This window comes from Pelophylax lessonae (assembly GCF_965119305.1).
Source record: "Pelophylax lessonae genome assembly, chromosome: 6".
NCBI classification, from domain to species: domain Eukaryota; kingdom Metazoa; phylum Chordata; class Amphibia; order Anura; family Ranidae; genus Pelophylax; species Pelophylax lessonae.
In genome coordinates, this window is record NC_138773.1 from 243,481,735 (window position 1) to 243,491,377 (window position 9,643).

A 9,643-nucleotide genomic window follows, 5' to 3' on the forward strand; every position below is an offset into this window, starting at 1 on the left:
TTTTTCCACTTTACCACTTGCAGCTGGGTTGTATGATGTACAGTATCTCACAAAATGAGTACACCCCTCACATTTTTGTAAATATTTTATTATACCTTTTCATGTGACAACACTGAAGAAATGACACTTTGCTACAATGTAAAGTATTGAGTGTACAGCTTGTATAACAGTGTAAATTTGCGGTCCCCTCATAATAACTCAACACACAGCCATTAATGTCTAAACCACTGGCAACAGAAGTGAGTACACCCCTAAGTGCAAATGTCCAAATTGGGCCCAAAATGTCAATATTTTGTGTAGCCACCATTATTTTCCAGCACTGCCTTAACCCTCTTGGACATGGAGTTCACCAAAGCTTCACAGGTTGCCACTGGAGTCCTCTTCCACTCCTCCATGACGACATCACAGAGCTAGTGGATGTTAGATACCTTGCACTCCTCCACCTTCCGTTTGAGGATGCCCCACAGATGCCTAATAGGATTAAGGTCTTTAGACATGCTTGGCCAGTCCATCACCTTTACCCTCAGCTTCTTTAGCAAGGCAGTGGTCAACTTGGAGGTGTGTTTGGGGTCGTTATCATGTTGGTATACTGCTCTGTGGCCCAGTCTCCATAGAGAGCGGATCACGCTCTGCTTCAGTATGTCACAGTACATGTTGACATTCATGGTTCCCTCAATGAACTGGGCTCCCCAGTTCCGGCAGCACTCATGCAGCCCCAGATCATGACACTCTCCCCACCATGCTTGACTGTAGACAAGACACACTTGTCTTTGTACTCCTCACCTGGTTGCTGCCACACAGGCTTGACACCATCTGAACCTAATAAGTTTATCTTGGTCTCATCAGACCACAGGACATGGTTTTAGTTATCCATGTCCTTAGTCTGCTTGTCTACAGCAAACTGTTTGTGGGCTTTCTTGTGCAGTATCTTTAGAAGAGGCTTCCATCTGGGACGACAGCCATGCAGAGCAGTTTGATGCAGTGTGCGACGTATGGTCTGAGCACTGACAGGTTGACCCCCACCCCTTCAACCTCTGCAGCAATGCTGGCAGTACTCATACGTCTATTTCCCAAAGACAATCTCTGGATATGATCCTCAGCACGTGCACTCAACTTCTTTGGTCGACCATGGCGAGGCCTGTACTGAGTGGAACCTGTCCTGTCAAAACCGCTGTATGGTCTTGGCCACTGTGCTGCAGCTCAGTTTCAGGGTCTTGACAATCTTCTTATAGCTTAGGTCATCTTTATGTAGAGCAACAATTATTTTTTTCAGATCCTCAGAGAGTTCTTTGCCATGAGGTGCTATGCTGAACATCCAGTGACCAGAGAATGAGAGCGATAACACAAAATTTAACACACCTGCTCCTCATTCACACCTGAGACCTTGTAACACTAATGAGTCACGTGACACCAGGGAGGGAAAATGACTAATTGGGCCCAATTTGGACTTTTTCACTTAAGGGTGTACTAACTTTTGTTGCCAGCGGTTTAGATATTAATGGCTGTGTGTTGAGTTATTTTGAGGGGAACAGTAAATTTACACTGTTATACAAGCTGTACACTCACTACTTTTTGCTGTAGCAAAGTGTCATTTATTCAGTGTTGTCACATGAAAAGATATAATAAAATATTTACAAAAATATGAGGGGTGTACTCACTTTTGTGAGATACTGTTTGTTGGTGCTGTTCAATATTGAAAGCTGTCAGTATCTCTTTCATTATTGGAACTGTGAAATGCTTTCCCCTATCACTCTCTACTGTTTCTGGAATTCCATTTCTACATACTACTTCCTGTATTAATTCCAAAGCTGTCACTGTAACTGTAGCCTTCTGTACTGGAAAACATTCTAACCAACCACTAAAACAATACACACAGGTTAAAACATACTCATACCTTTTTCCCTTAGTTGAACTGTGCACAAATCAAAACTGTTTGGCAAAATTTTTTGCCATTATTTCAATACCTGAAACCATATTTAGAATTGCATCCACCATCCCTCCTTTGGCAACATGGGAGGGGAGATGCACCATTGAGCACAAAGCAGAATACATAGAGCACAAAGAGCACAAGGTCTCCCAAGGTCTCCCATCCTCATGATGCTAAATACCTTTTAGCACCAGGCCTTTTTCCATTTACTTATCTCTTCTTGGGTCCTGCAGCTTCCCCAATGTTTCCACATCAAATGTTAACTTTAAAAAACACACTTTTTCACTTCTCCTCTCATCTAAGGGAAACAGAGCAGCCTCTTTAGCAGCTTTATCTGCTCTCTGGTTTCCGATAGTGACAGGATCATTTCCTTTTGTATGAGCCTTTACCTTTACCACAGCAACAGCAGCTGGCAAGATAATAGCTTCCAATAGAGCCTATATCTGCACAGCATTTCTTATTGGTTTGCAAATAAAAAACACAAAAAAGGGCGCACCGACCTAGCGCATTATCCTCAATAATGGCTTTATTGTTAAAACATAAAAATGGCTACTCACAAACATAGGTGAAAATCAATCATATCAAACTCAAGAACTTGAGTATCAGGAGTAGTCCATACGATTGTCCATAGTCCTATTTGGATGACTGCTGATGCGTTTCAAGGTATACGCCTCTTCCTCAGAGCCACAGTTTTTTATTTGCAGTACTGTTGGACTACCCAAGTCCTTTAGGGCAGCAAGACCGTAGCCATCCGAGACGCCATTTGTAAAGTCCCGTGGAAAGAGCAATCGGGGAGCCTTGTTATCTGAGCGCAGGAGAAAGGTGGTTCGTTCACCTTATTTTTATTGGTTTACCTTGGGATGTCAAATAGTTTCTACTTTTCCACAGTGCAGCAAAATCATGCACTGTGCTAAAAGCATAGCATGAATCAGTATATATATTATTTGACCCTCTGCTATTTGACATGCCTTGTTAATGCTTCTGGCTCAGCCACTTGGGCCGAGCAATGGCTCGGTAATGCTTCCTGAACTACCGCCCCTTCCTGATCTGCTATAGCTATTCCTGTGACAGGGGAACCCTTTTCTGTATAGAATCGGGAACCATCTACCCATAATTCCATATCTGGGTTTTCAAGAGCAACATCTGTCATTGTTGTGGATAATTCATAAAAGGCCTCTGTACTATTACCACAATCATGCTCCCACACCTCCGATGCCTCAGAGGCGACAGGGAGTAGAGGGGCTGGTTTCAACACATTACATCTTTTGATTATTATGTTACTTGGTGTAAGCAATGCCGACTCATAACTGGTCAATCTTGCAGAAGACAAATGCTTGGTGTTGATGTGATTAACCACCTGTTCCACTGCATGAGGGACCATTAAAATCAAGGTATTTCCCAATACTATATCAGCCGTTTTCTCCACCATCACTGCTGCAGCAGCTGTAGCTTTTACACAAGGTGTAGCTCACAGATAACTGAATCCAGTGGCTGGGAATAATACCCCACTGGTTTATACTTAATATATATCACCCTAACTTATCATATATCCTAATATTGATACTATATTGGTTTATAAATGTAATATCACACACTATGATGTAGGAATCAATAAAGATCACATTCTCCTTATACAAAGGTACAGAGCCTAATGGGGAGGACTGTAATCTGTAATCATGTTCAGGTGTGCAGTTTAAGAATACACATCTCTAAAACTTCATTATTCATTATTTATTTATTTTTATTAAAATATTAACCATGTCATACTTACCTATTCTGTGCAATGGTTTTGCACAGAGCAGACCCAATCCTCTTCTCACCCTTGCTCCTGATTTCTGCTCTTCAACAAGTGCCCCCATAGAAAGCTACTTTCTATGGGGGCACTTGTGTGGACTCACTTCCAAGCCCTGTTGCCTGCATCTATAGACACAGACGGTGGGGCTTGGCCCAGCCCTCCGATCCCTCGTCATAGGATTTGATTGACAGCAGCAGGAACCAATGGCTCCTGCTGCTATCATTCTGCCCAGTGAGGAGGGAGAGACTGCTCTTGTGCTCAAAGCTGGATCGAGATTGGGCTCAGGAAAGTATAAGGGGGCTGAGGGGGGATCCACTGCAACACTTTTTTTTACTTTAATGCATAGAATGCATTAGGGTAAAAAACCTGAAGCCTTTACAACCACTTTAAAGTATAAGCTCACCTTTGGGAACATGTTACGTGTCCCACCCCTTTTTAGGGTGGAATAGGTAACATGTTCCCTAAGCTGCGGTCACTGCCCGATCCCCCCTTCCCCCGTGACAGCAGTACGGGGTGAAGTTCTCCGAGCTAGCTGTCATTTTTTTAAATCAGCACGGCCACTTTATTCATACAGTACACAGAGCTCTGTATATGAATGAACTACATATATCGGCATCATTTGCAGATGTCGACTTGTAGTTTTCATTGAACTGCCAAGGAGCTGTAGAGCGCCGTTGTAGTTCATTAATTCTTCCTGTCAGTGTATCTGCCTACCCGATACCCAATACCAGATACAATGACAGGTCTGCAGGAGACCTGTATGGCACCAGCGATCTGCAGGGGCTTTATAGGCTCCCAAAAAAAAAAAAAAAGCATTTTTTTTTTACCTGCAAAGAGATGTGTATTTATTATTTTTTTTTTACAAAAGCGAACTTATGCTTTAATACATATTTTGTAAATTCTACTGTAATGGAGTTTCCTTCGTAAAAAGTGGTTACATTAATGTTGAAGAAGATACATAATATCTCAGACCAGAGGTGTAACTAGAACCTTCAGGGCCCCGGTGCAAGAAACTACAAACTCCCCATGGGAGTTCCTCATTGTACGGAAGCAGCCCACATATCATCTGTATGTCTCATTGGGATGTTATCTGTATAGTTTCCACAAAACCAATTGCAAGTTACATTTACCCAAGGTTCCAGCACCATCAATTTACTACCTTAAGCACCCAATAGTTTATTGTCAGCCTAAAAAAGATACATGGTACCATCTTCAGGTCGGCAAAGAAACTGCAGCATACAACTGCCTACAAATGTATGAGTTAAGCATATCTATGCTCAAAATTTAAAATCATACATTCATTTCCACCTTGTATTTCAATTATTTCTAGTCTACTTATAATTAATATGTAAATCCAACATCATGCACAATGCCCATCTACAGAAAAAAAAAAAGCAGAAGACCTGGTACTTATGACCAATCCTGATGGTATCATTAGCTGAATGTCATTTTCCCGAGCTGTCATCAATTATATAAGGGAAGGGCCAAGGATATTAGTGGCTCAACCATTGATAGTGGCCATTTTTGGGTATTGATGTCACTGCTACCCCTGCCCTTTGCTTACATGGCCAGGAAATCCCGGCTATGTAGGGCTATGTTTCATGATATCAGTGATTCCTAGGGATTTGGTGGGTACAAGCACCCACTGCTTCCTTTGGAACCAGTGATAGCGAGAATAGTCATATATAGAAGTGGTAAAAATAACCCTTCTATATATGAGGCTCAGCTCCCACTGAGCAGGGGGCCAGGTGGGCAAAAGTTTGGGCGTTTGTCTGAATGCCGGAACAGCCAAAGTTCCTGAGCAGAAGAAGCCAACTTCACCTGGCCAGCCAGCTGGTGCCTTTTCCTTTTTCCTGTTTGTAAATGGAAAAGGGCAACACTAACATATAACAGAGTCTGTTATTGTGGGCAACTGAATTGTCACTGACTTTTGATTCACTGGTGCATTTTTCATCTTTAGACAAGATTCTTTTATAAAATTTTTGATAGATTAACATGGTTGCATGGTTAAACCCCTTTCAGGGTTTTCTTCCACCTGTGTCATATTAGCCAGATTTAACCTTGCTTCCTGTCTACTGTAGACACATAAGGAAGTAAAAGAAAATCTCACCATAGTGAAGGAAATCCCACAGGAATTTTGTCACTGGGAAAAAAAGTCCCCATTTAAAGATTTCCCTGTATTTCTGTTCTGGTGATATCAGTTTTTTCTATTTCCTTTTACCCTTAATGAGACAGATTTTTAGGAAAATTAGAGCGAGTAAATCTTAGTAGGGTCACTAATGGGGGCACACAACAATAAAAACTTGACTTAGGCTTTCACCCATCACCACTGACCCCAATCCAAAACTAAAAAAAAAATGGATTTAGATACACTAAGAAAAAAAAAACTGCTTTTTACAAAGCTTAATATCTCAAGTGCAAATTCACACATGCAATGAATGAATGAGTTGGAGATGTGACTCCTTCCTCCCCTACAATTAAAGAGAAATGTCATGGATGCACCCTGTATTTGTGAAATAAAAATGTTACATTACCTGTACAAAAATTTCAATATACAGTATGTTATAAATGTAAAACTCTGATCCAAAACCATTATAGTTTCCCTACAAGCAATTGCTGGCCCTTATACTCATGTTCATTGCACGTGCCCAGGTGTTTCTGTACTTATTGCAGTGTCAGTTACGGCAAACTTCCTATTTGTCCTTTGTTGAAAGATAAATTGCTAGTTCATATTGAATGTGATAATGTGATTTTAGGCAGATACCTGTGGACCACCAGTGTTGCAGTCTAGATGGAACAGTGATTAGGCTGTCCACATGGGGCATTTGTGGTCCACCATTCAGCCTGGGACTTACCACAGTGAGGAAAAAAACAAAAACAAATGAACCTGCCTATTCCTTTGACTCATTGATTCATGAAGTGCTTACAGTCATTACACTTGCAGGAATACATGGCGGAAATCACATCTGGAATACCTCAAATCAAAATGAAATAACGTCAGCTGGATTTGTTCTGATCCTTCAGCAGATGATGTGTTTGCTAATGATGCAGAAGCTCTTGTTAAGTTCAGGAAACAGGATATAAGGATAAGTCAATTTAAAGAATTTATGAGCATACTAAAACATACTATTACCTTCTGCATGCAAGGGAATACTAGGTGAAACAATGCTGTAAAGATATTATGTCAAAAAAATTCAAAATCCTCTTTAAAAAATAAATAAAAATAATCTTATAAGCAGCATATAAACGTGATCTGTCAGCCTTTGTAAACTTTTAAAAAGTCCTGTCTGAAAACAAACACCCTATGGTGTCTGCAGTAACATTTTTTTGCGCAAAAAAAAAAAACACTGTCACTATGGATTTTCGCTCTTGGGCTTCAGTCTTGAGCCCTTAAGCTCCTTAACTTGAAAACTAAACCCACTCTAAAGGTAAGCCCCCCAGGCCTGTCATCCTATTATCTTACATGAGCAGCACTATAGCCATTAGTGAGTGTCATTGGACAGGAGTTTGTGATTCAAGTTACTCTTTGAACTTGCAAACACTTACCTGAGTTCTCTGTTGATCCAGTGGTATTCCCAGCTGCAGGTCTTCTCTTCCATCACCCTGCTTTTACAGGTTTTGCCTGTGTCAGTCAAATCCTGTAAGAAGGGAGCGAAGGGCAGGGCCATGCTGCACTGTGTGTGTCTATTGATTTACAAAGCCCAGCTTAAGAGCGCACCCGCAATAGTGCCCCCACAGCAGCCGGCTTGCTATGAGGGCACTTGGGAAAAGAAGGAGCCGCGAGTGCCAGTGGGGGACCGCAAAATAGTAGAAAAGGGCTGTTCTGCGCAATACCATTGCACAGAGCAGGTAAGTATCTCATGTTTATTGTTTTAACATTTTTAACTACACATAGGTCTTTTAACGTGTATGCATGTAACTAGGGATGTGGTTCAGGTTTGGGTTGAGCATAGGTTGGAGGCAAACCTAATCCATTTGCATTTCGCAGACACAGTGAGCTAATGTGCATTTTTTTCACTATAACAACCAACTATCAATAATGCACTTTCTGGCCTTTGCACCAAAGTCAGGTGTCTTAGAAGGACCAATAAGGGGGTCTTTGCTATGTGCAAGCCCTCTCACTATAAAGGGCTGGATTCAAGTTTAACACACACACACACACACACACACATAGAAAACCTCTATATACACTATCTTATTCCCACAATTGATCCAGAGGAAAAAACAAAACAATAAAGCATGATCCAATTTGCTCCAACGGGGGAAAAATTCCTTCCTGATCCCCGTCAGGCAATTGGATATTCCCTGGATCAACTTTACCTATAAAATATTTGTATCCAGTTATATTATGTACATTTAGGAAAAAATCCAGGTCTTTTTTCAAAACAATCTACTGAGCTGGACAGAACCAGCTCTTGACAGAGTCTATTCCACAGTTTCACAGCTCTTACAGTGAAGAAGCCCTTCCGCATATTTTTCTTCAGACATAAAGATTGCCCCCTTATCCCCTGTGATGTCCTTAAGGTTAATAACTCTGCACTGAGTTCACTATTTGAACCACTTATGTATTTATACATGTTGATCATAACTCCCTTTAACCACTTCCGAACCGCCTGCCGCATATATCCTGCGGCAGGGTGGCCCGTCTGTGCAAAATCACGCACATGTATGTGATTTTGTGCATGAGAATTCAGAGGTGCTTTCGCACCACTGGAGCGCCGCACCCACTGTGATTCGACACAACGGGAGCCAATCAGCGGGTCCGGCGACCACAATGGCTGCTTGGACCCACCAATCATTAGGCGGAATGACAAAATGACGGTCTAGCTATGTAAACAAGGCAGACCGCTGTTCTGTCAGGGAGGAAAAGAGAGATCTTGTGTTTCAGTTAAGCTGAAACACAGATCTCTCTTTTCCCCTAGTGCATTCCCCCCATATTTAGAAAGCACTCCCTAGGAGCACACTTAACCCCTTAATTGCCCCTGGTGTTAATCCCTTCCCTGCCAGTGTCATTTATATAGTAACAGTGCATTTTTTTTTTTTTTTTTTTAGCACTGATCACTGTATGGGTGTCACTGGTCCCCAAAAAGTGTCACGGGGTGTCAGATTTGTCTGCCACAATGTCGCAGTCGCTACAAATCACTGATCACCACCAATAGTAGTAAAAACAATAAAAAAAATTAAAAGTCCATAAATGTATCGCATAGTTTGTATAATTTTTGCGCAAACCAATGATTATACACTTATTAGGATTTTTTTTACCAGAAATATGTAGCAGAATACATATTTGCCTAAGTTGATGAAAAAATGTAAAAAAATTTTATTGGGTATGTTTAATAGCAGAAAGTAAAAAAAAAAGTTTTTTTTTTTTTTTTCAAAATTGTGGTTATTTTTTGTTTATAGCGCAAAAAATAAAAATCGCAGATACCGATATGCATTGGCCAAAATATTGGTATCGGCGACGAAAAACCGATATCGGTCGATCACTACTCTAAACCAGATAAGTCACATCACGCTAAGTATAATGAAGTTAAATATACTGTATTTTTGCCCTTAGAAGAAGTCGCCACTTCTCTCAAGTATGGACGTCACCTCCAAATCAAAGAAGCATACATGGGAAAACAAAAAGCCAAATGCACAGAAACCAGGAAGTGGTCTGACTACCCTGGAACTGACTTATACATACAGCACTGATATATTTTAAATGTAGTTTTATTGATTTTAATAAAGCCTTGCTAAGTGGTTTTACACTATGCGGTGCACTTGGTATTCTGTCTTCCCATGTATGCTTCTCTAAAACTCTGAACATGTAAAATACGGACCGAACATGGGTTTGGTCCAACCCAAAGCTCTAATTTCAGTCTAATTAAGCTACTCACATGCTGTCCAGAAACTGTGCAAAATTAGTGGCTAGTGTCCCT